Source organism: Choloepus didactylus, chromosome 9 (genome assembly GCF_015220235.1).
Source record: "Choloepus didactylus isolate mChoDid1 chromosome 9, mChoDid1.pri, whole genome shotgun sequence".
Classification (NCBI taxonomy): domain Eukaryota; kingdom Metazoa; phylum Chordata; class Mammalia; order Pilosa; family Megalonychidae; genus Choloepus; species Choloepus didactylus.
In genome coordinates this window covers 119,578,268-119,605,146 of record NC_051315.1, presented here as the reverse complement: position 1 = coordinate 119,605,146, position 26,879 = coordinate 119,578,268, and the positions used below count along the sequence as shown (strand labels likewise).

The window sequence follows — 26,879 nt, the reverse complement described above, 5'->3', positions numbered from 1 at the left end:
TCAAAAATGACTGCAATTTCTGTAAGTTCCTTAACTAGAAAACTTTGAATCACATTTCATATCTGGTCCTTTGTCTCTAGTTTCAAAATATTTCTAGAATTTACCGTTTCTCACTAACTCCTCTGCTATCATTCTGATCTATGCCACTGTTGTGTTTTACATGAAATAAAGCGATAGCTTCTAACTGGCTTCCCGGATTCCACCTTGGCTCTCTTACAGTCTATTTTCAACCCAGCAACCAGAGTCATGTTGTTAAATGGAAGTCAGATCAGGTCACTCATCTACTCAAAGCCTTCAATGGCTCCCTGGTAGATTGAGTTATTAGTCTTGATTCTCCCACCCCTCCCTTTGCCATATGCCTTTGCAATCCCTTCCACTAGAGGTGAAATATAGTGCCCCATTCCTTGACTTTGGCTTCCTTTGAGCAAGTGGGCATATTGGGCAGAGCCAGGCGGAAGTGAGTGTCCTGCTTCTGAATTTAGGCCTTAAGAATTATCACTCATTCCCACTAGCCCTCCACATGTCTGTTGTAGCTTTGAGAAGAACGTGTCTGGACTAGTCCAATTGTCCAAGGAGAATGGGAGCTATGTAGAGTGCACACAGACCCAACCTGCAACTCAGAGCCGCCTATTTGAGCCCAGCCTAGACTGCCTGGCCTTAAGCCTACCTGCAAATATATAAGCAAAATAAATGCTTATTGTTGTAAGCCACAGAGTTTGTGGTTGTTTGTTTTGAAGCAATAGCTTATTGACACAGGCTCAGCGGAGAAGCCAAAATGCTTCCAGTGACCTACAAGGTCCTGCACATTCTGTCCCCATCATTGCCCTAACCCCTCCCTATTGGGTTCTCCTTTATTTCCTGAACTTCAGCCACATTGGCCTCTTTGCTTATCCTTGACCTTGCTAGGTCCACTTCCACTCAGGCTTTTGCATTTGTTTTCACTGCCTGATGGCCTTCCGCTGATGGCCTTGTGGCTTGCTCCCCTCACTGCCTTCAGGTTTTCACTCAAGTGTCATCTTCTCAGGGAGGACTGTTTGCAATTGCAACCTCACCTTTTCCCTTCCACATCCTCCTTCCTTGCTCTGTTTTTCTTCATCCTACTTTTTGCTCTCTGACTTACTATATATTTGCTTTATTTATTTATTTATTTTTGATTGTCTGTCCTCCCCACCCACAAGAATGCAAGCTTTGCAGGGGCAGGGTATTTTTTTTTTTTTTCTGATTTGTTCACTCTTGAATCCTTAGCACCTGGAATAGTGCTCAGTAATATTGATGGAATAAATGCATTCATGAAGGAATTAACTATTGATAGTTTTTATAGAACATAGCTTTTCTTTCTTGTTCTGTATCATTCGGTCCAAGAATCAAGTCTCGGGAAAGATTAGGCCTGGCTAGGGTCTCGGGTTCACTCCATGGCCATGGTAGATCTGTTCCAGTTTGCTAATGCTGCTGTTATGCAAAATACCAGAAATGGATTGGCTTTTATAAAGGGGGTTTATTTGGTTACAAATTCACACTATGAAGGCCATGAAAATGATCAAATTAAGGCATCGATATGAGTATACCTTCACCAAAGGAAGGCCAATGGCATTTGGAAAGCCTCTGTTGGTTGGGAAAGAATATGATTGGCATCTGCTGATCCCGGGTTGTGTTCCAGCTCCTCTCTTAGCTCCTGTGCTTTCTTCAAAATGTTGCTTTTGGGGCATTTTATCCTCTCTTAGCTTCTCTGGAGCAAACACTAGACTAGCATCCCCAAAGTTCAGCAAAAGTCTGCTTTCAGCGGCCGTCTCCAAAATGTCTCTCTGAGCTGCTTTCCAAAATGTCACTCTCAGCTGCTCTGAGATCCTTCTGTTTGTGAGCTCCTTTATAGGACTCCAGTGATTAAATCAAGACCCACCATGAATGGGCAGGGTCCATATCTCCATGGAAATAATTCAGTCAGAGTTATCACCTATAATTGGGTGGGTCACATCTCCATGGAAACAACCTACTACAGAGATTCCAACCTAATCAAGACTAAATACATCTGCCCCCACAAGATTGCATTAAAGAACACGGTGTTTTGGGGGACATAATCCATCCAAACCGGCACATAGGGCAAGACCCCTTCATTCATAATCCCAGCAATGGGAAGGGGGTAATTCCTGCCAAGGAACTGGGCAGGTGGTCACTGAAACAAGGGGGAATGGATAACTGAAGTTGAGTAACAGAGTGGTCCATTACATGGAGCTAGAACGAACTATGTCCATCTTCCTTCCACACTCTGGAGCTGCTATCTCAGAGGGTCTGCAGCCCCACATTTTGGAAACAGTAAACTGCAGAAAAACACCTTAGAAATGTACTTTCAGAATCTCAGAGAAAAACAGGGAAATTTGAGAGGTCTTCTCCATATTCAAGGGGAAAGGGAATCCTCATCAGAAGCCCTTGGAAGAAGCAAGCCCTGGGGACCTGTGACAGGGCATATCCTGAGGGATTTCTAAGTTTCTAGCCTTCCCCAGCTGCTCTCATGTGGAATCTTTGATTGTGCTCTTCACTCTTCCTCTGGTCTTTTCCTCTACCACAGTCAATGTCCCAGGCCTCAGAAGCCCGGTAGAATCTCTGCTCCTACTTCTTGGTTATAGGTTAGAGGCAAAAGGTGACTTACATCTTCTGCCAGATCTGCAGTCCTGGGAGTTGTATTCTTGCAGCTTCTGACTGGAGTCCAGGCAGTGCTTTCCCAGTGTTGTACGCGATGTGCAGGCCATTGTAATTACAGTACACTTTAGCTGCATCACGCATGCACCAGGCTTGTGTGGGTTGTTGCTCAGGACCTAACAGAACGTGGGAGAGGATTCCGAGTGGTAGATCCCAAGTAGCTCACTTCTAGAATGCAGCTAGTTTGAAAATTAGAAATCATCTGCACTTGTAGACAAGGAAAATGACACAGTTTTTCTGGGTAAAGGGACTCAGTGTTCAATAGCTTGCAGGCATTGACTTCCCTCCTTACCAATCTCCCTGCCATGTTGATATAAATATCAACTTGGGATATGTCCCTCATGAAGCTGGAATATAATTTTTGATTTGCAAAATAAGAAACCTATCCACCAGCTTGTCCTACTATACCTTTGTTACTTGTTTGTCCATCTTCAGCATTTTGGATTGGGAATAAATATGCTTCTCATTTAGATAGCTCATGGAAAAATTGGTCAAGGAGGTGACATTACGTGACTAATTTTGAGACCTTCTGAGCATTCTTATTTAAGTTTATTCATTTATTCTACATTTTGATAAAGTGTTTCTTAACTTGTTGGACTGTTGACATTTTACCTCCTGTCATTAATTAAGGGCATTTAAACTTTTAATTATAATATTAACACCATAGGTATTTCTAAGACCTGGAAATTAGGTTTGAAGGGTCAGAGGATTTGAATAATAGTGATAATAATACAATAATGGTAAAAATGTTAACAATCATAGCAATCCCAGCAATAGCCATTTTCGAGAATTATGTCATGGTTGGTGCTAGCTACAAATATTACGGCGTTTAACCGTTAAAATCTCTGCTTCTTCTCATGTTAGTCAAATGGAGGTGCATTTAGGGAGTGTAGGTGTTGAAATCAGTTGCATGTGGTTCTGAATTCTACCTCTGTCGCTGAACCACCTCTCCATAAAGTGAGGATAATAATAACGATTTCACAGGATCTCCCCGAAACTAAAATTAAACAATGATATATGTAAACACTAGGTGTGGTGCAAATAATCATCCCTTAATAGATAGTATCTCTTAATAATAAAAAAGTTATTGTATATTACAAATACATAATTTCCTTATCTGTGTGAATAAACAAATAGGGGGTTGGTGAATTGGAGAAATTCCTACCATACAGGGCTCAAGAAGAAAACACACACATTTTGAGTTTGATTGATCATCACAATTTGCTAACTATGAGTAAATGCTAAGATTGGGAGAGTTTAAAAGGACTCTTCCCTTAACTACATCCCCAAGTCCAAGACAGGCCGACCATCAATTATTCCTTCTGTACTCGATTACTTTTCTCGCTGAGGTTTCAGTCTTTGAATTAGGCAAGTACCATCAATAAAAAGCAGGGTTCTCAGGAGGCAGAGGTTGGGAGGTGAAAGAGACACTCTTTTCAAAAATACTTTGCCCAAGATAATTATAAACACTGGAGAATGATGCAGGCAAATTAGCATCATAATCTATGGGAGCGGAAGGCACGGTGATGGTTTTCCCACAAGAAATACATCTATTTTGGAATTCTCAGTAGTCTACTATTCTCTCTACCATGGGAGGCAACGCAGTTTTGATTTACTGGCTCACTGTCCCTGGAGTCTTTTCCTGTGAATTTTAAACCAAAAAAAAAAGAAGAAGAAGAGGAGAAAAAGAATGCTGGAAAAAATACAAGGCAAGGAGGAAAGGAAATGAGAGTAAAAGAGGAAAGGGAGGAGAAGCGGAAAGAGCACAAAGGAGAAAGAAAAAAAAATCAATGCACTATTTCAGAGGCTCAGAGTTAAAATAGTAATGTTTCACTTTGTTCTAATTAAGTAAAATAAGGTTGAAGATATTCTGATCGATTATTTAAGCACCATTGAAAATACCAGTTCAAAAACGTAGTGTTTATTCAATCAATGGGCATCCTGTTAATCTGACTGCAAGTGTATATTGGGTGTTTATTGCATGTCTAACTTTATGTCAGGGAGTGGGATGATAGGTTGGGCATATCAACAGATCAATGTGAAATTGCCCAAGAGACAATGTCTGCTCCCTTAGCACTTGTGATCTGGTTGGGGACACAAAACAATTAGAAAACTAGATCCATAGTTTAACCCATAGTCAAGAGGCAAAATTGACAGAAGGGCAGTTTATTTTGAGTTCCACAGGCTTTCTGTAAAGAAAAAAACATGTCCCTATCACATACCTTTGGGAAGTTCTGCACAGGGCCTCTTCCTAGTGAATCACATTGCATATTAGAGTACTAACATTTCTGTCTTTCTATAAAGAAACTGTCTTCGCCTGTGTTTGCCCAAGAGTGGAGGCTGCCAAAGGCTTCGTGCAGGGAGCGTGGGCACAGAGCAAAGGCAGGGGGCCAAGCGGATGAGGAAGGGAAGGAGAGGAACCCAAAACCCAGATGTGCTGAGTCAGCTGCCACGAAGGTGGCTGGAAAATGAAACAAAACAGGAAAGCAGGGCAAAAAGTTGAAAGAGAGAGTGGAATTTTAGGGAAACATCATTTGAGTCTCTGACTAGAGCCATGTCTGAGGAGCTCTATCATCTGTGTCCCAGAATGGTCCAGCCAGGAGACAAAAGGCGGACATAGCTCCATTGGCTCCTGAACACTGTTCTCACCCCTCCACCCAAGATCAAGGGTGGCCCCCATGTGATTGCCTCCCTGCATCTCTGGGTGGGACGTCCATGACTTCTGAGCAGTTCTCACGGGAGAATGATGCTGCAGTGCTGGGGAAACTCTGGGGTAGGATGTGAGAGGTTCTGGCTGTGGCCTAAGGACAGGCATTGTCACACTGCACCTGTGCAAGTCTGGTCAAAGCCTCATGGAGCTGGACACCACAAGCAGTGGCTGGAGAAAAAGGTAAGGTCCAAGAGGATTCAGGAGTGTCCAACACAAATACCAATACAGCCTCAATTTTTATTATCTGCTATCCCATGGAATTATTATTCTGCTGAATACATTGTGGCAGACACTGGAATGTCTTTGTACATGATAGGCACAAGGTGTTGGTCCAACTTCTGCTCTTAGGGACTCAGATGAAGTTTCTCAAATCTCTCTTCTTCTTTACTTTTTGTCCTACGTTGCCATAGTTTGGTTTCATTTTCCAGCAGGCTCCTTTTCTGCATGGTAGGAAAATTGGACCCTGGTACCTGCTACTTGTTCACCAAACCTCTTCTTGTTCCTTTTGGACACACAATTAGTTACACCGTATTTCCTGATCTCCCTTGCATTGAGGTGGGACCATATGATGAGTTCTGGGTAATGGAAAGTGGGCAGAGTGATGCATGCCACCCTTCCTTATGAGCCCCCCGCCTGCACCCCCAGCTTCCAGCAGGATGCAGAGGAGCAAGTGAGGAATCTGTGGCCCAGGGTTGGAGAGAGTCTGGGTTCCTGATTCACCACCTGGAAGACCAAAATGGACCCAGTAGGTCCTTCCTAGATGACCTTTCCTCCCAATTCCTTGCGGAGGGATCTGTGGTCACAGATAGTACAATGGGTTGTATTTTTAAAGTCAATTGTTTTAATGAGTTTTATTCATTTTCCTCATGTTACTTCCTCTTAGAGACCCTAATCAGGTATTGGTTGTATATAGTCAGGGTCCTGCTTTGAATCTAAGCTGATAGATTAGAAGACTGATGAGTAGAGCTTGGACATACTGTCACAGGGGCCAAGTGTTATGGGAGAGGGCTGCCCTTGAGAATAGATCTGGGTTCATATTCTAGGTTCAGTATAAAAGGACTCAGTGTCATAGGGGCAGAGTCAGTCTACAGGAACTATTTTCTGGTGACTCTTTGGAAGCAGATCTTATTACATGCTCATAGAGTTTGGGGGTGGAGATGAAACCAGAAACACGGAAAGAATTGAATTCACTAAAAGTGTCTCAATAGCTTCTTCTTGATGCAACAAATGTTTGTTGAGCGCTTATTATGTGTCAGGCTCCAAAACCTGTTACTGGGGCACAGCCAGAGGTACCTGTCCTAGCTTAGATTCGAGTGGGAGAAGACCAACATTGAATGAGTTAACACAAGCAAATGTCAGCTGGTGAGGAGGAAATAAACAGATTAATGAAATAGAGAGGGATTAGGTGCTTGTGGGGTTAGTATTGGTGAAACTGAAAGATGACAAAGAGCCAGGCATATAAAGAGCAGTGTATTCCAGGGAGCGGGAATCACGGTTGCAAAGGCCCCGAGGAGGGAAGGACTTGGCATATTCTGGGCCTGAAAGGAGGCCAGGTTGGCTGAAGCATAATGAGCAGGGTAAGAGGGACAGGAAGTCAACTGCTTGCTTAGAGCCAGGTTTCTCAACCGCAGTGCTATTATTGACATTTGGACCAGAAAATTCTTTGATGTTGGGCTGGGGGCGGTCATGCACATCGTAGGGTGTTGAGCAGCGGAACTTGACGCCAGTAGTACCCCTCCCCTCCCAGTAGTGACAACTGAAAACGTCTCCATATATTGCCACATGTGCCTGGGGAAGTTGAGAACCACCAGTTTAGGGCTGTGGGCCCACAAAATGGAGTCTGAGCACCAAGGACGGCTGCTCAAGCAACCCCTTCCGGAATGTAGAAGAAAAGAGAAGAGCCTTCTCCTCATATTGGCCCTGAATCCAGGGACTCTGCCATCTGACCAGTGCCCCCCACCGCCTGGGGTGATGGGGCCTGAGAAGCAGTCAAGGGTGGCTTCTGGAAAGGGGCACTTAAACACACATGGCAGTTCTCTCCCCATTTCCCATCTCTTGGTGCCCTTAAAAGAGTTTAAATTGCTGAATGAACCCACCCGACTTTTATTGGACAGACCCAAAGAGCACATCATCTAACTGAATATTCAGAAATCGGATTCCTTGCCAAGGGAGGTCAGAGGGAAGAGGGAAGATGATTTCTTCTCTACTTCCTGCTAGGAAAACACACAGGTTTGCTGATTTGAGGGAGACTGAAGAGAAGTTTCTTTTTATAGATGTCCGTTTTGGAGTGAGTTCCAGAGTCATTACAGGTATCCATCCAGTCTTCTCAGTCAACTTGCTGTGACCTGACCTTAACGGGAAGTTTTGGCGGCCTCCACTCCTGGGATATATTGCTGACCTAACCCGGAATCCTTCTTTAGGTTGAGTCAGCAACATATCCCATGACTTTTGGGTGATAGGTTCTTTTATATAAGACCAGAAAGCAAAAGGCTCTTTCGACATAGTGTTGAATTTCCCAGAGGCTATGACCAGGGATTAGACTGAGGTAAAAAAAAAGTTCAAGAGATGCTGCTAAAAGCGACGCGTAATGCATAACTTGGTTTAGTCATGCCCTTCAAATATTTGTGGAGAACAAATAATACCATAGGTAATTGAGGATAAAATGTGTTGATTTCCACACATTTGAATAGCTCAAGCGAAAAAAAAATCCTTTACAACATTTTAATTTCAATTAACTTCATGTTACAGGAACACTTTCACACATACACTCCCACTTTCAAGCACACACTTTCACAACATGCTTTCACACACTTTCATGCACACACTTTCACACACATGCACTTTCACACCCACATTTGCATACACACACTTTTACCCATGCACACACTTTCACACCCACTTTCATCCATGCACACACACTTTCACACACACATTTATTTTTGGCTTGTATTGCTTTTGCTACGCCTTTAGTTCTCCAAACCCAATGCTATATAAGCACATAAGAGTTTATGTTAAAATTATCCAATTGATAATTGAAATAAAAATCTCATAAAAAGGCTGTGTCAACACATAGCTAAACAAATGGCTCTGATCTGCACTGTTTTGGCCTTGTCTGTTGGTTGGTTGGTTAGTTTTGGCCTTTTGATACTCATTGAAGTCGCTTGTTCTCCACCTTGCTTTTCTACTGATGCTTCTTGGGACTAATCTTCCTTTTGATAATGAACGCTCCTGCTGGGGGCTGCATGGATTAGATAGCAATTTCCAACCCCATTTCCTCTCCCTTCTCTTGTACTCATCTAAGGCACATCAATATGGTGGTGACCCAACATCATGGTTGACAACTGTTGATCTAGCTTAAAAGATGGTCAGTGTGATAAGACCATAGTCAGACACTTTAAGTAAACTTGTGACTTAAACTTGAACACGTTGTTTTGTATCATCCAGGTCTGTTCGTTTCAGTGTTTCATTTAAATAGCAGGTATAGTTTTGACAAACATGAACAATAATTGCTATTCTTTAATGAGGGAGTGTTTACAGTGGAAAAACACATTGTTCTTTGTATTCAAGAAACCTCGTTGGGTTCAAATCCAAGAGGTGACATTACTAGTTCTGTGACTGAGCAGATTACTCAATTTATTCTGAGTTTCAGTTTCCTTATCTATAAAGTGGGGCTAACGACAGTGGGCCCTAACTTTCACACAGGGTATTGTGGTAATCACAAGCAGTAATATGAATGAAAGTGATTTGTAAATTTTAAAGCAACCAGCATATGTAAGCTTATGTGCATACTTAAGCTCATAAGCCTACATTCACTATGTGCTGTGCTCCAAGTTTGTTCCGGTTTGCTAATGCTGCCATTATGCAGAATACCAGAAATGGATTGGCTTTTATAAAGGGGGTTCATTTGGTTACAAAGTTACAGTCTTAAGGCCATAAAGTGTCCAAGGTAAGGGGGTGCCTTCACTGAAGGATGGCCATTGGTGTCTGGAAACCCTCTGTTAGCTTGGAAGGCTCGTGGCTGTCGTCCGTTTGCTCCCAGATGATATTTCAAAATGGCATTCTCCAAAATGTTGCTCTTGGGGCATTTTGTACTCTCTTAGCTGTAGCTCCTCCAAAATGTCACTTTTAGTTGCTCTGAGGTCCTTGTCTGTGAACTCCTTTATACGACTCCAGTGATCCAATTAACACCCACCCTGAATGGGCAGGGTAACACCTCCATGGAAATTATCCAATCAAACGTTTCACTCACAATTGTTTGAATCATCACCTGGAAACCCTCAATCAAAGAATACGTCTGTCTCCACAAGATTGCTTTAAAGAATATGGCTTTTTCTGGGGGACATAATATATACAAACCGGTACAAAGTTTAAAATCCAATAGTGGGTAAATATCTAAGATCTGGTCCCTGCCCTCAGGAGTTGTATTGGGAAAAGCCCATGAAAATAGAAGGGACAAAATTTCTTTGACTCCCATTTAAGAAATAATGAGGATTTAAATTCTGTGTTTAATTAGTCTTACAAAGATTTAAATAGCATTGATTGAAGTTCTGTGCATCGGGTTCAATTTTGTTTTTGCGCTAATGTGGTAATGTTGACATATCTATTTTAATTTATTTATTAAAATGGAACCCTCTCTTTAATTACAAAAGATAACATAGGCTCATTTCAACAAAAGAATAAAGAATTGCAAAAAGTAGAAATTACGCATCCCTTGCCTTGAACTGCATTTAAATCCCTGTTCTGCTTTTACTAGCTGCGTGACCTCTCAAGGCATCGATTACTTCATCATTAAAATGGGATTAAATAAATACTTAATGTAAGGCATTGTGGAAATTAAGAGAAAACTAAAGCGCCAAGCATAATATTTGGTGGGTACTTAATAATCATGTGTTTTTCCCTTTCTTTATTTTAAAGTTAATTTGAATAGAATCAACTTTATATGTTGTGTAGTGATCTGAAAAAAATCAACCTTCTATGAATATATATCTGGCTCAATTCAGGTTCCTTTTGTGCATAACAAATATCTCTAAATCTTGAGTACCCAGTGGAAGGGCCTTCCTTGCCATTTTACAAACTGTCTCAAGGACTTCTCAGATAGTTGATCATTAACTCTGAGGAAATGCCTAACCCTTAAATTATTAAATTTTTGCAAAAAAGATGCATTTTAAAAATCATCTTTTTGTTTGTTGAATAACCATAACCTCTAACCACAGTAATTTCCCTGTGGACCCAAACATAGTGAAGAGTCCTTTTGGAGCATTTCAAGACTGGAGCAATCAAAATAAGTAAGTAGTGAAGTTTCACTTCCATTGTCCTACAGGGATGTTTTTATTGTAATTTAAGGAAAGGAGGTTTGCCTGTTGGCATCAAAGCAGAAAAGTCTTTATCTTTTATTGATTTCTCAAATGTTGTGACTCAGGGCATACTAGATGAAACAACTTCTACACTATTGAAAATAGCTGCCATGTGCTCATTAGTTAAAGTAGGACTTCCCAAAGAATATTAGATATACGGAGAGTGTTTCTTGCAAGTCTTCCGGAAGTTATTCATGGCAGCACATGAGACAATCATCTTTCTTTTCTGAAGGAAGATGGCATGGTGTCACAGAAAGGGCCTGGGCTTTCACGATACCCAGGTTCACCCTGGACTGCAAATCACAGTTTATGACTTTGGCAAGTTGGCCAACGTCTCTAAGCCTCATATTCCCTGGGGCAAATACTACCCATCTCATAAGAAGGTCAAGGGGATCACCTGGGAGAATATATTCACATTTCCTGTACACAGTAGGCATGAAGTAAATGTTTATTCTTTTGTACTCTCTTCCTTCCATAACCAAAAATGTTAGACTAGGTGGTTTTAAAACCCAGCATCTCTCATTTATACAGCAGACTACAAAGTGCTTCCACATACATATCATCTCCATTGATTATTATTAAAATAACACTGTGCGGTAGTAGGCTCAGGCTTAGTTTTGTCACTATTTCACAAATGACAAACAGTGTCATTAGTTACCCAAAGTCACTTGGCTGGTGAAGGAGAAGGTCCAGGCCCTGTGGCTTCTGAATCTGTGCTTTCCCTATTCTACTCTGCAGCCACCCGTCTCTTTGTGGAAGACCCAAGTGGCAAACCTAAATGTTCTTGTTTTCTGATAGCAACTATATCAGTGATGGTTCAACTAGAGAAACAGAACCCACATGAGATTGATTACATGGAATTGGCTTATGCACTTGTGGGCATTGGCTAAGCCTCCCCGGAGTCCTTAAGGCACTGTCTTAGTTTTGTAGGGCAGCCGTGACAACGAGCTGGATGCTTTAAGACAACAGGAATGTATTGTCTCACAGCTCTGGAGGATAGAAGTCCAAGATCAAGGTGTCAGCAGGGCCACACTTCCTTCGAAGTCTGTAGGGTTCTGGCGATGGCCATGGTGTCCCTTGGCTTGTGGCCAAGCTCTGCTTCCAGCACGTGGCTGCCTTCTCTCCATCTGTCTCCTGTGGACTATGTTCAAATGTCCTCTCCTTATAAAGACAACTAGTCATATTGGATTAGAAGACACCCTAATCCTGTTTGGACAAATTTTAACTTATAATATTGCCAAAGAGCCTATTTCCAAGTAGGATCACATTTCCGGGACTGGGGGTTAGGACGTGAACATATCTTATTGGGAGAATAAATCAATCCATAAGAAGTGGGCAGTCAGAAAGGGAAGCAGCAGGCTGGGACCCCAGCAGCACAGCTGAAATGAATGAGTCAGGTCCACCTCGATAGTCTCCCTACTGATTAACTTAGAGTCACCTGAACAGGAGCTTTTAATTATGTCTGCAAAATCCATTTACAGCACCAACTGGATTGTTTGAATCCTTGGGAGAAGATGTGCATGTACTGCTAAGTGGCTGCTGCCTCCCTTCTCTTTCCCAACTTCCAGGAGAGACTATTCTTTGTTGCCTGTTCTAACCTGAAACATACTAGACGGATTCTGGGGATGGTAGCTCAGCAGAGCCAAGGTGAGAAATCACACAGCCATCACAACAACTAACCAAAGCCCACCACTGAAATGTGTTTCTCTAGTAACGTGTTTCTCTGGTAGCTGTGAAGACCTTCTGGTCACTGGTGAGAGTAGCTTAAGCAAACTGGGGAAGTGAGTGATCACCATGAGTTTACTCCCAGCATTTCTACTATGAGGTTCCAAGAACAGACCTTCTGTGCACTCTAGGTCCTGTGGACTGACATTCTGAAAGATTCCCTGAGAAGTCTCCTACATGGGGGTATTCATGGTGGATGCAGCAGGCACACGTCTCATGGTTGAAGTTGAGATGCTCCGGCCATCTAGAGTAAAACAAAATGAAGTAAAACCAGCCAAACCTCCCCAATAAAAAGTGATGATAGGGCAACAACAGCATGACAAGATCAACGGCAACACCACAACTTTATCAGCTCGGGGTTTCTACTCCTTCCTTGATGATTAGAATTATTTGGTGAAGCTAAAAGAGCCATGGGGTGGCATCCCCGGGGGCAGACCAGCCGTTTGCTTCACTAGGCATTAAGCACTCCTTTGCCCTTGTGCCTGGCACAATATCCCCTTAAGTAGTTTTAGTTTATACCAAGCTTGACAGGAAATCTGAGTTCCCAGGAGAGGATCTCATCCTCTCTTCTCAGGGCCTGGGATTTTCTTTGGCTTTCTCAGCTCAAGATCTGCCAACTGTGCTTCCTTTCAAGCCTTCAATCCCAGTATTTTCCCAGAGATATAAAATTGAGCCCTACTGCAGATGTAGTTACTGGGAACAGCTGCCTAGCTACTCTTGCAAAGGGGATTATCCTCCTCCCAGGGATACTGAATGGTGGGAGGGGCTGCCACGAGGGAGCATCAGGCATCTTTGTTGCTGAGCTCTGGCTGCTCCTAAACAAGGACTCAACTGACACGGACACTCACCTCTGTCCTGATGGCCATAGGTAGTATGGCATTAAGGGGTATGTAGTGGAGAAGTTTTGGGTAGACTGCAAAAATGGTTACAATTTCTGCAGTCTACCTAATTTCTGCAGTTAGACTTTGAAGCTCCTCTTATGAATAGATGGAGTTTGTTTCCTTACGCCTTGAATCTAGGTTGGCTTTGTAACCTGCTTTGGCATCAGAATGCAGTGGAAGTGACGGAGTGCCAGTTTTGAATCCAGGTTCCAAGAGGCCCTGCACATTCTTGGCATCCTGTCCAGATAATTCGTAACAAGCCCAGGCTAACCGGTTGGAGAATGAGAGATTACATGGAACAAGAGATAAGCCATGGCAGCCAGACCACTCTAAACCATCCTACCTCAGAAGGCCAAGCAGTGACCACAGATGCATTAATAAATCCAGCCGAGACCAAAAGAGCCACCCAGCTCATCACTCTCCAGCTGTCAACCTGCAGAACTGGGAGCTAAATAAACGGCCATAGTTGTAAGCCACTAAGGTTGGGGTGGTGTGTTATGCAGCAAAAACTAGCTGATAACAGTTATCATTTGGATAATGGAGTGGCATTCCTTATACAGGCTCACTGTTTTGGAGGAAAGAATTGATAGTGTATTTCTGTTGGCAAAATCAATAGATTTCTCTTCTCCAGCATTCTGATATAGCAGAGCTCCTAAACTCTCAAAACCGGCATAAACAAATAGAATGGAGCTTCATGGGATCTGGAAATTTTAGCACAGAAGCCTGGACAACATAAGCCACCAGGCTTTGAATATCTGTTCAAGGTGTTCCTCCATGGACCCCTGAAGGGTTTAGGAAGGCATGCTCGTTGGCCTCGCTCTTACCCCTGTCCACGTAAATGCAGGTATTCAGGCTCTAAATGGCCCAGTGCGCTGAGTGGGTGCTAACCGCACTCATTTCCTACTGCATTCATAATCTACTGCTGAACTTCCTTGATGCCAGTGGGTCACAGATTTGAAGAATGACAGAGCTATTTAGTGGAAGTGAAAGAACAATTTCAGAGAAGATTCATACAATTTGATGACTTTGAATCATACCTTAAGAATTTGTGGCTACCTTTGAAACATAGACCACAGGATGTTATCTGATTTATTCAGCATCTGTGCGATTTCTGTGGTTCCTTTTCCAGAAGACCTGACAGAGCCAAAAATGAACTAGGCCCACCAAGGAGACCATTGATAAAAACTTTGGACATATTAAATCCAGACTTATTCTGAATATTATGTTCATGTGGCCAAAATCTTGCTGGAGTCTGAGTTTTCTGGGCTTTGTAGAAATGTTTTCTTTGAAGAAACTGTTGAGATCAAAGCAGAGTCTCTCTTAGCGGTGTGGATTGGGATTCAAAAATGAGATGTGCCCTAGCTTAATATACCCCTGCTGTTCTTCAGAGTGGATCAGTTTGTTTATTATATGTTTTCTCATTGATTGATCAAGATGTCCAGGTGTTTGCCGCCTGAGCTGTAAGAATGGATTTTCAAATATGTTTTGAGATGTTTGAATATGGACAATTTTTTTTAGACGGCATGATGTTACATTAGGAGAAAGTGTCTCTTTGATGTCTTCTAATTTTGAGCCAGATCATGTTAATGTACTAATCTGGCAGATATTTCAGTATAATGCATGTATATGTCCTCATTTACTTTACCTGATTTGTTTAGTGTAAAGATCTGGTGGGCTAAATATATGAATTTCTAGGAACTGTGTTACAGTTGACGTGATTGACAAATTAGTTGGAAAAACCTAGTGACTTTACCACCTTCTAACCTGTATGTTTTTGAAATATTTTCTATTATTATTGAAAAAAAGATACTGCTTTTCAATGTACAAATCACCTCTATCCTTCACAGGCATATCTCCTTTAGAAGTCTAGTTTTAATTTGGCAGAAGAGAGGCTGTACCTTCCTAAGGGATCACATTATGTTTTCAGCTCAGTCAAGCCCAACTTATTAGACCTTTGATTAAACCAAAATAATCCAATGGCTATTTGATTAGATTAGTTTTATTATTAGGTGGAGGAGTAATCTTAATTGAACACTGGGCAAAATATTATGTAAAAATATCCACTTAGGTCATCTCATTTAATCTTTACAACAATCCTCTGAGATAGGCACTATTATTCTCCCTATTTTCAGATGAAGAAACTGAGGCACAGAGAAGTCAGACGATTTGTCCAGGTGGCACAGCAAGAAAATAGTAGAGTTGGGGCCCCAACACAGTGTTGTTTGACTCAAAACTGGCAATATTTCCAAAATACTGTACAGTATACTGCTTCTTATCTAAATAAAGGAGATTATTTTATCAAAATGTGAACAACTCGTGACAACTGTTTTTGAGTCTGCAGAGTGGATGCCTAATACTTAATCGGTTTAACTTTTGGCTCAGCAACCTTGAATGTTGACTCCTGGAATGCAGAATAGGGAACGATTTCAAGTTTGCCATCTCTATTGGGTCATACTCTGAAGGATCTTTTAGACTTTAGATTCCATTCATGGTAGAATGTCCTATAACAGCCCTGGAGGTAGAGAAGAAAGACAGACTGCTCCCAACCATCAGCCACTGATATCTCTGCAGGTTCCTTTGCATGGAGCTAGGACATGTCAGTTTAACTCTTAAGTATTTCAGTTGTGTGGCCTGAAAAACTAAAGGACAAAGCACATTTTAGGGTATGGTCCCTCTCCCATCTCATTCTAATTCATTTTGTCCACAGCTGCTTTCATTTGAGCTCAATCAACCATTTGCCTTCATGGGCAGCTACAACGGGCGGGCTGTGCCTCAATTAGCCAAGCGCACATTAGTCAGCAGGGTTTGTGTACCCCGTGTTATGAAAAGCCTGTGAAATGTAGGCATTTTGAAACTTTTTAGAGCAAGCCCAGTGGGCCTGCCCTTGTAAAACTGCGTGCTGGAGGAAAATGCCAGGTCAATGCCTCTCCCAACCAAAATATGTTTGTGACGTTTCCCTGCGTCCACACTGCCTTTAGTTAGGGAAATCCCACGGTGCCTGGTGAGGTGGGAGAAACTGATTCTGAAATGCATCTCTAGTGGAGGGGTCCGCCACCATGCAGCCTGCCCAGGCCTGGTTTCGCATCCTCCCCACATCTGCCATGCAAGGGAGCCTATTGAAAAAGGAGAAGAAAGCTCCCCGTTCTCCAGATTGACTCACTCCAGGTTTGGGGTGGTCCACCCGCCCGTCTGCCCGCCTGCCAGAACAGGAAGCTCCTTATTGTGCTCGATTGTTTTCCTGAATGCCTTTCTGGACAACAGCAAAAGGAAGACAAACACGACTGCTTGGCTTCCAGCCATCCTGGCCACTTGGTACTTATAGTGCTTAGAATGGGAAAGTTGGACTCAGCCAAGACCTGCTGGGGCTCGCAGCCAGTTGTTTCTGTCCGTGTTTCAGATTAAATGGCTGCCTTTCACAGCAAACAATCCTGGGTGATTTAAGACAACTGTAATTCCCTTTACTAGCAACAACCCCCGACCCAAGCTTGACTATTTGTTTTATGAACCTGTTTCGTGTTCAGTAACCCCATGGGCGGCCCTGACACCACCACCTGCTGAGTGGCTCTAGTAAAATATGAAAGGGCCTGCCTGCCAGCTATGGCTGTCTAGAATCCAAAGGCTCCAAAGAGACAGGGGTGGGGGTGGCCTGGGGAACAGGAGGGAGGAGGACACCAGTAGGTTAATTAACATACAAAGGGAACCCTGTAAGAAAGCCTGGGCCTCCCCAGCCTCTGGGTGTGGAGGATTGGACTCCTATCATTGGGTGCTCCTAGAAGACTTTAATCCCAGAAGAGTCCTAGTTTCCTAGGGCTGCCGTACCAAAGTACCACAAACTGGATGGTTTGAAACAACAGAGATGTATTGTCTCACACTTCTGGAGGCCAGAAGCCCAAAATCTGCAGGGGAGGGTCCTTTTTTGCCTCTTCCTAGTGTCTGGTGGTTTGCTGGCAACACTTGGGCCTCAGGCTCTGGCTCAGTTGTCACATCAGGGAGTTCTCTTGTCTGTCTGTCTGTGTCCAGTTCTCCCCTTCTTACAAGGACACCAGTTGTACACATTTTAATCTAATTCCATTTGTAACATCTATTTCCAAATAAGGTCACTTTCAGAGCCACTGGATTAGTTCAGCGTGTCCTTTGGGAGGACACAACTCAATCCCTAACTCTGGGTATTGTGAGTGGACTGAACTGTGGGGTCTCAAGGTGATCAGTGATAATCTGGGTGGTTGCTGCCGTCTGGACTCTTCGACCAGACCACTTGCCTGTTCCTTGGCTGCTAGTTTCCTTTCTGATAAAACTGTCTCCTGGGCCATGGCTGCCCTGAGCCCTGAGCTGCTAAAGTTATGCTGGGGCTTGTAGCAGAAGATGGGGTGTGGGAGTAAGAATATTTATCTCCTTAACTCTGTTTTGCTTTGGGCCCCTGAACAATCAGTCACGGTGTCCTCCAGCCTCTCCACAGAGGCTCAAGCTGGAGGCGGTAGAGGGTGTGGAGGAAGGGGTGAGGCAGATTCCAAGCCTTTCCTTCTGGCCTCCTCACGTCTTGTAACCTTTCTTACAAGTTCTGCGTCAACTCCAGCAGCTTCTTTCACCCAGGACCCAAAGCTAACATGTGGATCATCTCCTGCAAAGCGACATACGTGAAGGTTTTCCTGGCCCACCTGTTTGTACATAACTCAAAGCTGAAGTCAGTTTGGGCTCTTCCAGAAGAACATTTTGCCTCATGAGCTTATTCCAAATCTTCCAGGGTTTTTGTCAGTCTGTATCAACCAAAAAGGCAGGTTGTCAAAAAGTGTTCCATGCTCAAAATTGGGAAACGTGATATTAAAGAAAGGTGAGCAGGTTTTTCACTGTAGAATGTCCCAAAGACTTCAGTGTGCAGCTGTGCACTGTGGCTTTGCAAAGAGGTTCAGCTGGGTGGCATTAGCATCTGCTTTAGTCTGGTTAAGCGCCAACTTCCAGGTCTAACAGCAGAATGATGGACCCGTGCTTTTCCTTTTATTGACTGGCCCTTTTTCAGAGACAACTGACTCTCCAGATAGGAGTAAAGCCACAGCAAGCTTTGTGGTTGCCTCCAGCACTCCTAAACCCATTTCGGGGAAAGGAAAAGTCCTGGTTCTGAGGGGAAGATTTGAGAGCACTGAGCAGGGAAATGTGCATGTTGTTGGCGGGTGGAAGCTGCAGCAGCCAGTGTTGCATATACTACACTGGAAGTGGGCTGGGGACAGCCTTTCTGGCAGCAGTTTCCAGCGGTAGAGCAGCAATGCCACAGGCTGGTGTGTGAGTCCTGCACATCAGGCTGCCCCTGGAACAGGACCAGGGGCCTTATCCTTTGGTCAGGGCTGACTGCTAGAGTCAGGGCTCCCAGGGCAAATAGCCAACCGAGGGTGCGTAGGCTTAAATATCTTGTAGAACTCTCAGCTACATCAAAAAGCTAGCAAAGCAAATCCCAACAACAAAACAAACCAAAGCACACTCTTAAAAACTCAAACATTACATCTGTACACAAATCAAACAGCTAGAGTGTTATGACCAGATGGAATCATCTTGCTCACTCTTTGGAGCCAGAGGGAAAACCTCATTATAGGGTAGCATTTGCCTGGACACTCAAGCCCTGGGGATTGGGGGTGGGAGGTGGAGGGGTGGAAGATGAAGGTCTGGCAAACACAATGCACAGTCTTACTAACATTGGAACCACCCCTGCCCCACCCCCCCCGCTTTCATTTTTAAAGACCCCCCCCCCCATTTAAATCTCCTGGAAATAACATTTCATGGAGACCAGTTAGATTTCAACTTTCTCTGTTCTCTTTACAAAGACAAATGGAATCAGCAGAATAGCCAAATTAGAACTGAACAAAGTCCAACCATGTGGAAACATGAAAAGGAAGTGTGTATAAGAAGCATTATCTTCTAGCTTCCCTCCTTCTTATGTTATATACTAAGCAAGCAAAGTGAAGGAAAAAGTACTGGATGTCAGCGGTAGCAGAATGGATGAGGGAGAGGGATGTGCTAAGGCGATACCTAGGGTATGGCTTGTGTAACTGGTGGAGGACGATTGGCATTCTGAGTGAGGGAGCAAGGGAAGAAGATGTGTTCTTGGGAAGAGAAGGAAGATGGTGAGTTTCCTTTCAGACAGACTTTACAGATGTCCAAGCAGAATTTGGTATAGACTGTTAAATATATGAGTCTGAGTTCAGAGACGTTGGATGGGAGGCATAGCTTTGGGTCAACAAGGAATTGCAGTCCTAAGTGTGCATGAGATCATCAGAGAAGACGTGTCTGTGAGAGCAGCAGAGAGAGCCTGGGCTGGGCTAGAAGAGGAGACTAAGAGGGTAGGTGATAACACAGGAGGGACATGGGAGTCAAAGTTCCACCCCAGTTAGTTCTCAACTGTTGCACACAGCCTGCTTGACCCATGATGAAGCTGAATGATTTGGGTTTGCCTTACAGCAGTTAACTGGGGTCCCATTTTCCTTTTAAAATAATATCTTTGTTTTGTATACTAAAACAGAGTTTTCAAAGCATTTTTTTTTTACACCCATTTCATTCTTTTAAAATTTCACCCTTACAATAAATCAGTGTGGAAGTCATGGAAGGTATTATAAGCCCAGTTTTAATTATAAGGAAGTTGAAGCTTATTTGTGGCAGAGAAAGGGAGATTCGAGTTAATTGTTGCTTGACACAAGTGACTTCCTAATTCTTTGCTTTTATTTATTTTTGGCATCATCACATTATGACTTGTAATCTTGTAAATATATTTGTTCCATTTTCCTACTGGATTGTTGTTGAGGGCTCAGAGCTATGTACTCCCAAAAAACATTCTTAAATTTAATGCATTCCTGTGGGTGTGAACCCATTGTAAATAGGAACTTTGATGAGGGCACTTCAGTTAAGGTGTGGCCCAGCTGAATCGGGATGGGTCTTAATTCTATTATTGGAGTCCTTGTTAAGCAAAATGAAATTCAGACATGTAAAGACAAAGCTATAGAGGGAGGAAGCAGAAGCTGAAAGTCAATGGAGCTCATAAGAGAAGGGAGAAGGCAGGAGAAGCCGCCATATGCATTGCCATGTGACAGAAAAGCCAAGGACCAAGGATCACTGGCAGCCAGCCCCAGAATGCCACAGTCTTCTGGCAGAAAGCATCGCCTTGATGATGCCTTGAGTTTGGGCTTCTCCTAGCCTCAATACTGTGAGCCAATAAATTTCTGCTGTTTAAGCCAACCCATTGCATGGTATTTGCTTTAGCAATGAGGAAACTAAAACAATTGTAATGTACTAGAGGTCAGGAATCATGTCTTAATTACCTCTTCACCCTTCTCCTTCCATGACCCTTTTCTCCATCCAACACCTTGGTTTGTAACTCTAAAGTATTTCATAAATTGGAGGTGAATTGAATCCAAAGCAGAACAAAAGCATTCATGCTAGGCCTTCATATATGGCTCAGTAATTGCCTTCCTTAATATACAATGAGGGTGACACCGAATAGGGGATGTTGTTATAATCACCATTAGTAGAGGAGAACAGTAACAAGAGATTGGTAAATTCTGTAGTGTAGCCTTCATAGAGAATTCAGCATGACCAGCTCAACAAATACCTTTTATGGATAAGTATGTATGTTTATACAATCCTTCTTTTTCCCCTTATTCATACACAATAGCACAGAATTTAGCATTACATTTTGTACAATTCTGAATTTGGCTCCTGGGCTTAGGTAATTGTAGGATGTGTGATATTGGCAATCTCTGCACTGGCATGTGGAAAATGAAGGCAATTTGGTACAGGGAGAGAACATGGGCTTTTGCGGTCGCAGTTGACTCGTCTGGGGGAGGGTGGCGGCCGGTTGCTAAATCCTAGGCTCCCAGGATTGCTCCGAGGGTACCGGCGGCGGGGGCTCTTTCCCGGAGGCGAGGGCGAGGCGGGGGACTTGGCCAGGTCCCCGGCGGGAGGCGTGCAAGTATGGAGGGCGGCGAGAAAGGAACAGGCGGGACACGATTTCTTTTTAGGATGATGAAAACCAAGAGAGAGAGAGAGAGAGAGCTTTATTAGGGGAGAGTACAAGTTTATATCGGGCGGTTTAGAGGGCGGGGTAGCTGTAAGGGTTAAAGGCTTGGATTGGTTCTGAGAGGACGCAGAAGCTGTTTGTCACGGGCAGGAGTTGCTCTGGCAACGGTGCATGCGCACTGGCGGTGGGGGAGTTGCTCTGGCAACGGGGAGTGGGTGGGCAAGGTAAAGGGGGCGGTTTTCTCCGGCAAGCCCTCCCCAATGGTTTTTACTTTGGGGTGAGGAAATGGGGCCTGCATTCGGCTCCGCTTTCTCAGGCCCGGGGGGCCGTGGAGGGCGCAACCACCCGTGCCCCACTACCTTTCCTAGGGGCTGATCAGTTCCCCTGGCCCAGGCCCGCCAAGTCAGAACTCGATAACAGTGTCCCGCAGGCTTTGGCTTTGTTAGATCAGGAGTGGACTTTGTGAGACCTCGGGCAAGTTCCTTCTTAACTTCTCAGGGCCTCAGCTTCTTTATACATGAAAGAGAGAAATGCTATCACCTTTATAGCACTTGTGTCTTAGTTTCCTGGCTGCTATGGCAAATACCACACAATAGGTTGGCTTAAACAATGGCAGTTTATTGGCCAATGGTTTTGGAGGCTGACAGGCTTGTTTTTTCACGAGGGTCATAGCATTCTGGCTGTCAGGCAATGCTTGGGATTCCTTGGCTTTCCTGTTACATGTCTATGTCCTTTCCTTTCTGTTTCGGGTTCCCTTGACTTCTAGTTTCTGGCTCCTCCCTGCAGCTCTTTTTGTTTTAAAGCCTACTGTAATAGGATTAAGATTTATCCTGATTCATCAGCCACAGGTTAACTAAAAATAATACCTTCAAAAGATCCTGTTTACACATGGGCTCACACCCACGGGCATGGGACTAAGATCAAGAACAGGTATTTTCCTGGTGTGCATAATTCAACCTCCCACAGTTTGTAATGAAAATTTAGTGAAATAAATGTGAAATAAATGTTCAGCTAGCTTATACTGGCATGTAGTAAGTGCTTGATAAATCTTTATTTTCTGTCTTCCCTCTACTCCCTCTATTTTTAACTATGACACACACTTATTATGTTACCTTGAGAGAAATTTCAAGAATGCCTAGGTATTATATCAGTCTATATCTGTCACTTATTCCTACTTAATTCTTTTCATTGGCCCATGCTTTGCATAGTAGACTATAAACATCTTAAGGTTAGAACAATATATATATATGTGTGTGTGTGTATATACATATATATATATATATATATATATATATATATATATATATATTTAGGTGTTCCGATGCCCAGTCACCTATAATTGTGCTCATTATTAAGTAGGTGGTCAGACACTTTTAAACTAACTCTTCATCATCTGTCATGTGGTGATAATGACAGCATTTGCCCCCATGAGAGAAATTAATTAGTAATTTTAAAAAAAAAATCCATAAGACTCCTCAAGTATTCAGGGCAGAGATGAAAGGTGCTGTTATTGTTACTATTGATTTACCCCACAACTTCCCTAATCAGGAGAATTCAGATCTATATTCATCATTCTTTTCTGTCCTCGTGGCAGAATTCCCAGAACAAATTCGCAAGCAGTGGGGTTCGTGCAGAAATAAGAGTCAGTTAGAGTCAGTTAGAAATAAAGTGAATCTATAATTTATTTTCCAAATGGGGACACTTTTGAAAGTGAAAAGGGGAGATAGTAAGGATTACGTTGGCTCCACTGTGGTAAAGCATCCTGGTGAGAGAAGATGGGGACCGAGGTTATCCTTGCCTTGCAACAGCCGCCCCAAACTAATCACATTGCTACTCTGCTGAAGCAATTATAATGCTAATTGAATTTTGCATGCACTCTGTAGCATGCATTTAATATGTGCATTTCCTAACCACTGTCTATTAGTATCTAATTGGGACACCAAGTTGACTAAATTAAGCATATTATGTAGAAGAGAACTACCTAAATAAGAAAAGATTCCAGATATAGCAGGAGAAAAATTACATGGTCTCTTTTAATCATGCAACTCACAATTTAATGGGGGCCCACGAGTGGTTCTGCTGATCTACCTCGCCTGCATTTCTGTCCTCGGCTCCCCAGTGTCTCTCCAGCCCCTGAGGAGCATGACTCCAGCTCTAAGAATTTTGTCTGAAAGGCAGCCTTATCAGTTTTATTCCAGAAGATCTTACTACTGTTTCCTTTGTAGAGTTGGGAGAGAAATGCCTTTGCAAAGAGTCAGAAGGCTTGTGGTCTTGACCAAGGGCCTAACAGTCATGCATTGCAATGTCTCAATGGTAAATTTTGTTCCTTGGGTATTAGAAAGAGGACAGAACATGAAGAAAATCAGGACATGGCAAAGTCACATACTGCCTTTTCCTGGATGCCTGGCTTTTTAGTCCATTCACTTTACCGCTATAGCCCTTGGTATTCTCATTTGTAAAACTGGTTGTTTTATGGATCAAATGAGATGACATGTGCCCCACACTTTATCTAGTCTATAGTCAAAAGCATAATATACTTAATTAGAATGTAAGTACCCTCAGGGTAGGCATTTTGTGTACACCTCTAGCACTTATAATTGTACACTCAATAAATTTGAATAAAAATAATGATAAATTTGAATGAAAGAATAATATTAACCAGAAGAATAATTGATGATTTTAACATGTCCTCCATGACTTCATTTAGCATAGCATAGTACTTATGTTGTATCTTCCACCTTTCCTATTCCATTTACCCCAGAATTAAAATTATGAAAGATCAATAGTCAGCACACTTCCACAGTTCTTTGTATTACTAAAAAATCATTTTTGTTTGTTCTTCCTTACCCTTGCCCTGCATCTATTACATGTGCAGGTCATTCTAAAGCAGGGGAGTGGTGGCTTTGCTGCTCATGACCAACAGAATCAGCCGCATCTGGGAATTTGCTAGAAATGTGGAATCTTGGGCCCCATCCTCCCTCTACTGGATAATAATCTGTGTTTTAAGAGTTTCTAGCTGATTCAAGTACACATTGACATCTGAGAGGTACTACTGTAGAGAACCTTGAAGGAAAGCAATCTGTTTGGGGCCTGCTAAGAGACAAAAGTATGCACAAGTGGCTGGTATGACTCTAAGGCCACAAGCCTTGGTGTGCATAAAATATGAGTTTTTCCTGTAACTCAGTTTAATTTCTGTTTTAAGTTTCATGCTGCTGCATGGTGGAAATTTCATCTCAAACAATTTGGAGTTTCTCTCCCTCTCTCCTGGGCTATCTAAGCTCCTGGTGCAAAGCAAGGTGTTGGGGATGAAGGGATGGTAAGTTCATCTAGTTATCTGCTCATGGTGGTGTCTTTTGAGACTCTGATGGGCTGCCTGGTTCTTGGATGCCCTAAACATGAGATAGTCTTACTCTTTTCCTTAAGGCCCCTTTGAGTCTGGTGGCTGCACCATGGGGATTTCAGTGAGGCTTCCCAAGGCCCCATCTACTTGGACACAGCCCATGAGGATCCGCCCGGGGAGCAGCACAGGTGAGGAGTGTGTAACTATGTGTGTGTGTGTCTATGTGTATCCCTATGTGTGTGTGTGTATGTGTGTGTATGTTTGTCCATGTTTCTGTACACATGTGTGTGTGGAGGGCTTCTTTCTGAGACCCCTTCAAGACCTTGCCCTCATTATTCTCTCACTCTTTCTTATCTTTTCTAATCTTTTCTATCCTTGGGGAGATACCTCCCTCTCTTGATTTACTTTTTCCTCAGAGGCGACTCTCCACAGTGATGACTTCCTCAGAGGCACTGGCCTGATCTCTTAATGAGTTTAAGTTCTTGGAACCACAAATACCAGGATATTCTGCCACAACTCCCTGAGGCAAGGGACATGGAGCCTACGCTTTCCTTGAATGGAAGGGAAGCGGAAGTTGGCAGAGGGGAATTTACTATGAGGTAAAAACCAAATAAAAAAAAATCTCAAAACATTTTTTCCGCAGGTTTGGAAGAACAACATAGAGATCAATTCCAAGGCAGGACAGAAACAGGTGCCTGGCTGTGTGATAGTGCTTGAATCGAGCAGGTCACCCAGGAAGGACTGTCACACGAGGTACCATCCTTAATCAGTGAAGACTGCGTGCTGCCCTCTCTGAACGTGGGCATGCTGGACCCAGCACTCCATGACCTTCAAGGGATGAATCCAAAGGTGCCCAGGGCTTCTGTGTGGGGCCTCAAAGATGCTAACACTTGCTCCGCCTTTGCAGGCCGTCACTTCTTCACAAACTGTAAGCTGCTATTTGAAAGCGATGCTGTTCTATCCGAGCCAGAGCGAATCTTCAGGGGCTGCATAGCTGAACCACTTTTGTATGTCTATGCTGTCTCAGGCGACCACATGAAGTTGTTTGGACATTTTGCTATTCTCTGTTCCCTTTGCAATCCTCTTTCAATGGAGAACATCCAAAAGGGTGAGAGGTGTTAAGTGTGGAATACATGCTGTATTGTATATACACAGTCACTGCTATTCACTGGCAAACCTGAACTTGAGTTCTCAATGCAAAGAAGGATTTTTCTTTCTCTCTCTCTCTCTCTGTGTCTGACTGCCTGTATCATTTCACCTTGTGGGTACACTGAATATTTTCCCAACCTGGTACCTTCTGTGATGACAGAATAATGGCCTATTCACCAACAAACCTCCATCCTTGGATCTCTTTAAGACCATATCCCAACTAGACTGGTATGCAAATAACCATGTCTTCTCCCTTCCTTTAGTCTTTAGGTATAGCACAGTCAGAGCATCTTTTTCCTATAATAATAAAAAATATAACAGGGAAAACTTTTTCTGACCTGCCAGCATGTGTAGGTAAAACAGCAAATGGCAAGGATTTGGAGGTTGTGGTGATCAGTCTTGGTCATTGCAAGAAATTTTAAACTGGTACCAGTGTCATCAGACATGTAAGTGTTGCTGTCCAATAGGAGTTACTTTTCAGTTTTAAAACACTTTTGTACATATATCTAATAATTCATGAGCTTTACAGCAATCCACCAATATCCAGTCAACACCTTGATTTTGGACTTCCAGCCTCCAAAACTGTGACACAATAAATTCTTGTTCTTTAAGCCTACCAGACCTTGGTATTTGTTATAGCAGTGTTCGCAAAGTAAGACAGATACGTAAGTGGGTCAACACCATATACTGTTTTTGACAGGATTAAAATAAAATTCCAATAAATTGACTCATAAGGTAGCTAGTGTGCAATCTGTTTGTGTGTGTGTGTGTGTGTGTGTGTGTGTGTGTGTGTGTTTGCTTTTTACCTTCTCAGTACCCAGTCCCCTTACTTCTGATAAAAGAACACTAATTTTCCTTTCAGGACTGATTTTCCCCTGTTACATGTAATTTTGATGGGACAGCATCTGGATCCTCACTGGTCAAGGCAGAGAATGTTGTTCATTTACATTCTTTCTCTTGGGAATCTGAATCTTCAGCTGAGTGACTTGAGGATGGAAAAATTTCCTCCATTCTGTGGCAGAATCCCCAA

At 43.0% G+C, this 26,879-nt stretch overlaps 1 long non-coding RNA gene across 1 annotated transcript in view; it reads left to right on the top strand.

The window, feature by feature from the left end:
- Positions 1-26,457, top strand: part of LOC119544731 — a 36,109-nt gene extending 9,652 nt beyond the window's left edge. Inside the window, exons 2-3 of the long non-coding RNA XR_005218912.1 lie at positions 24,784-24,888; positions 25,344-26,457. This is a non-coding gene — a long non-coding RNA (uncharacterized LOC119544731). The remainder of the gene's footprint in view (positions 1-24,783; positions 24,889-25,343) is intronic.
- The last annotated feature ends 422 nt before the right edge of the window (positions 26,458-26,879 follow it).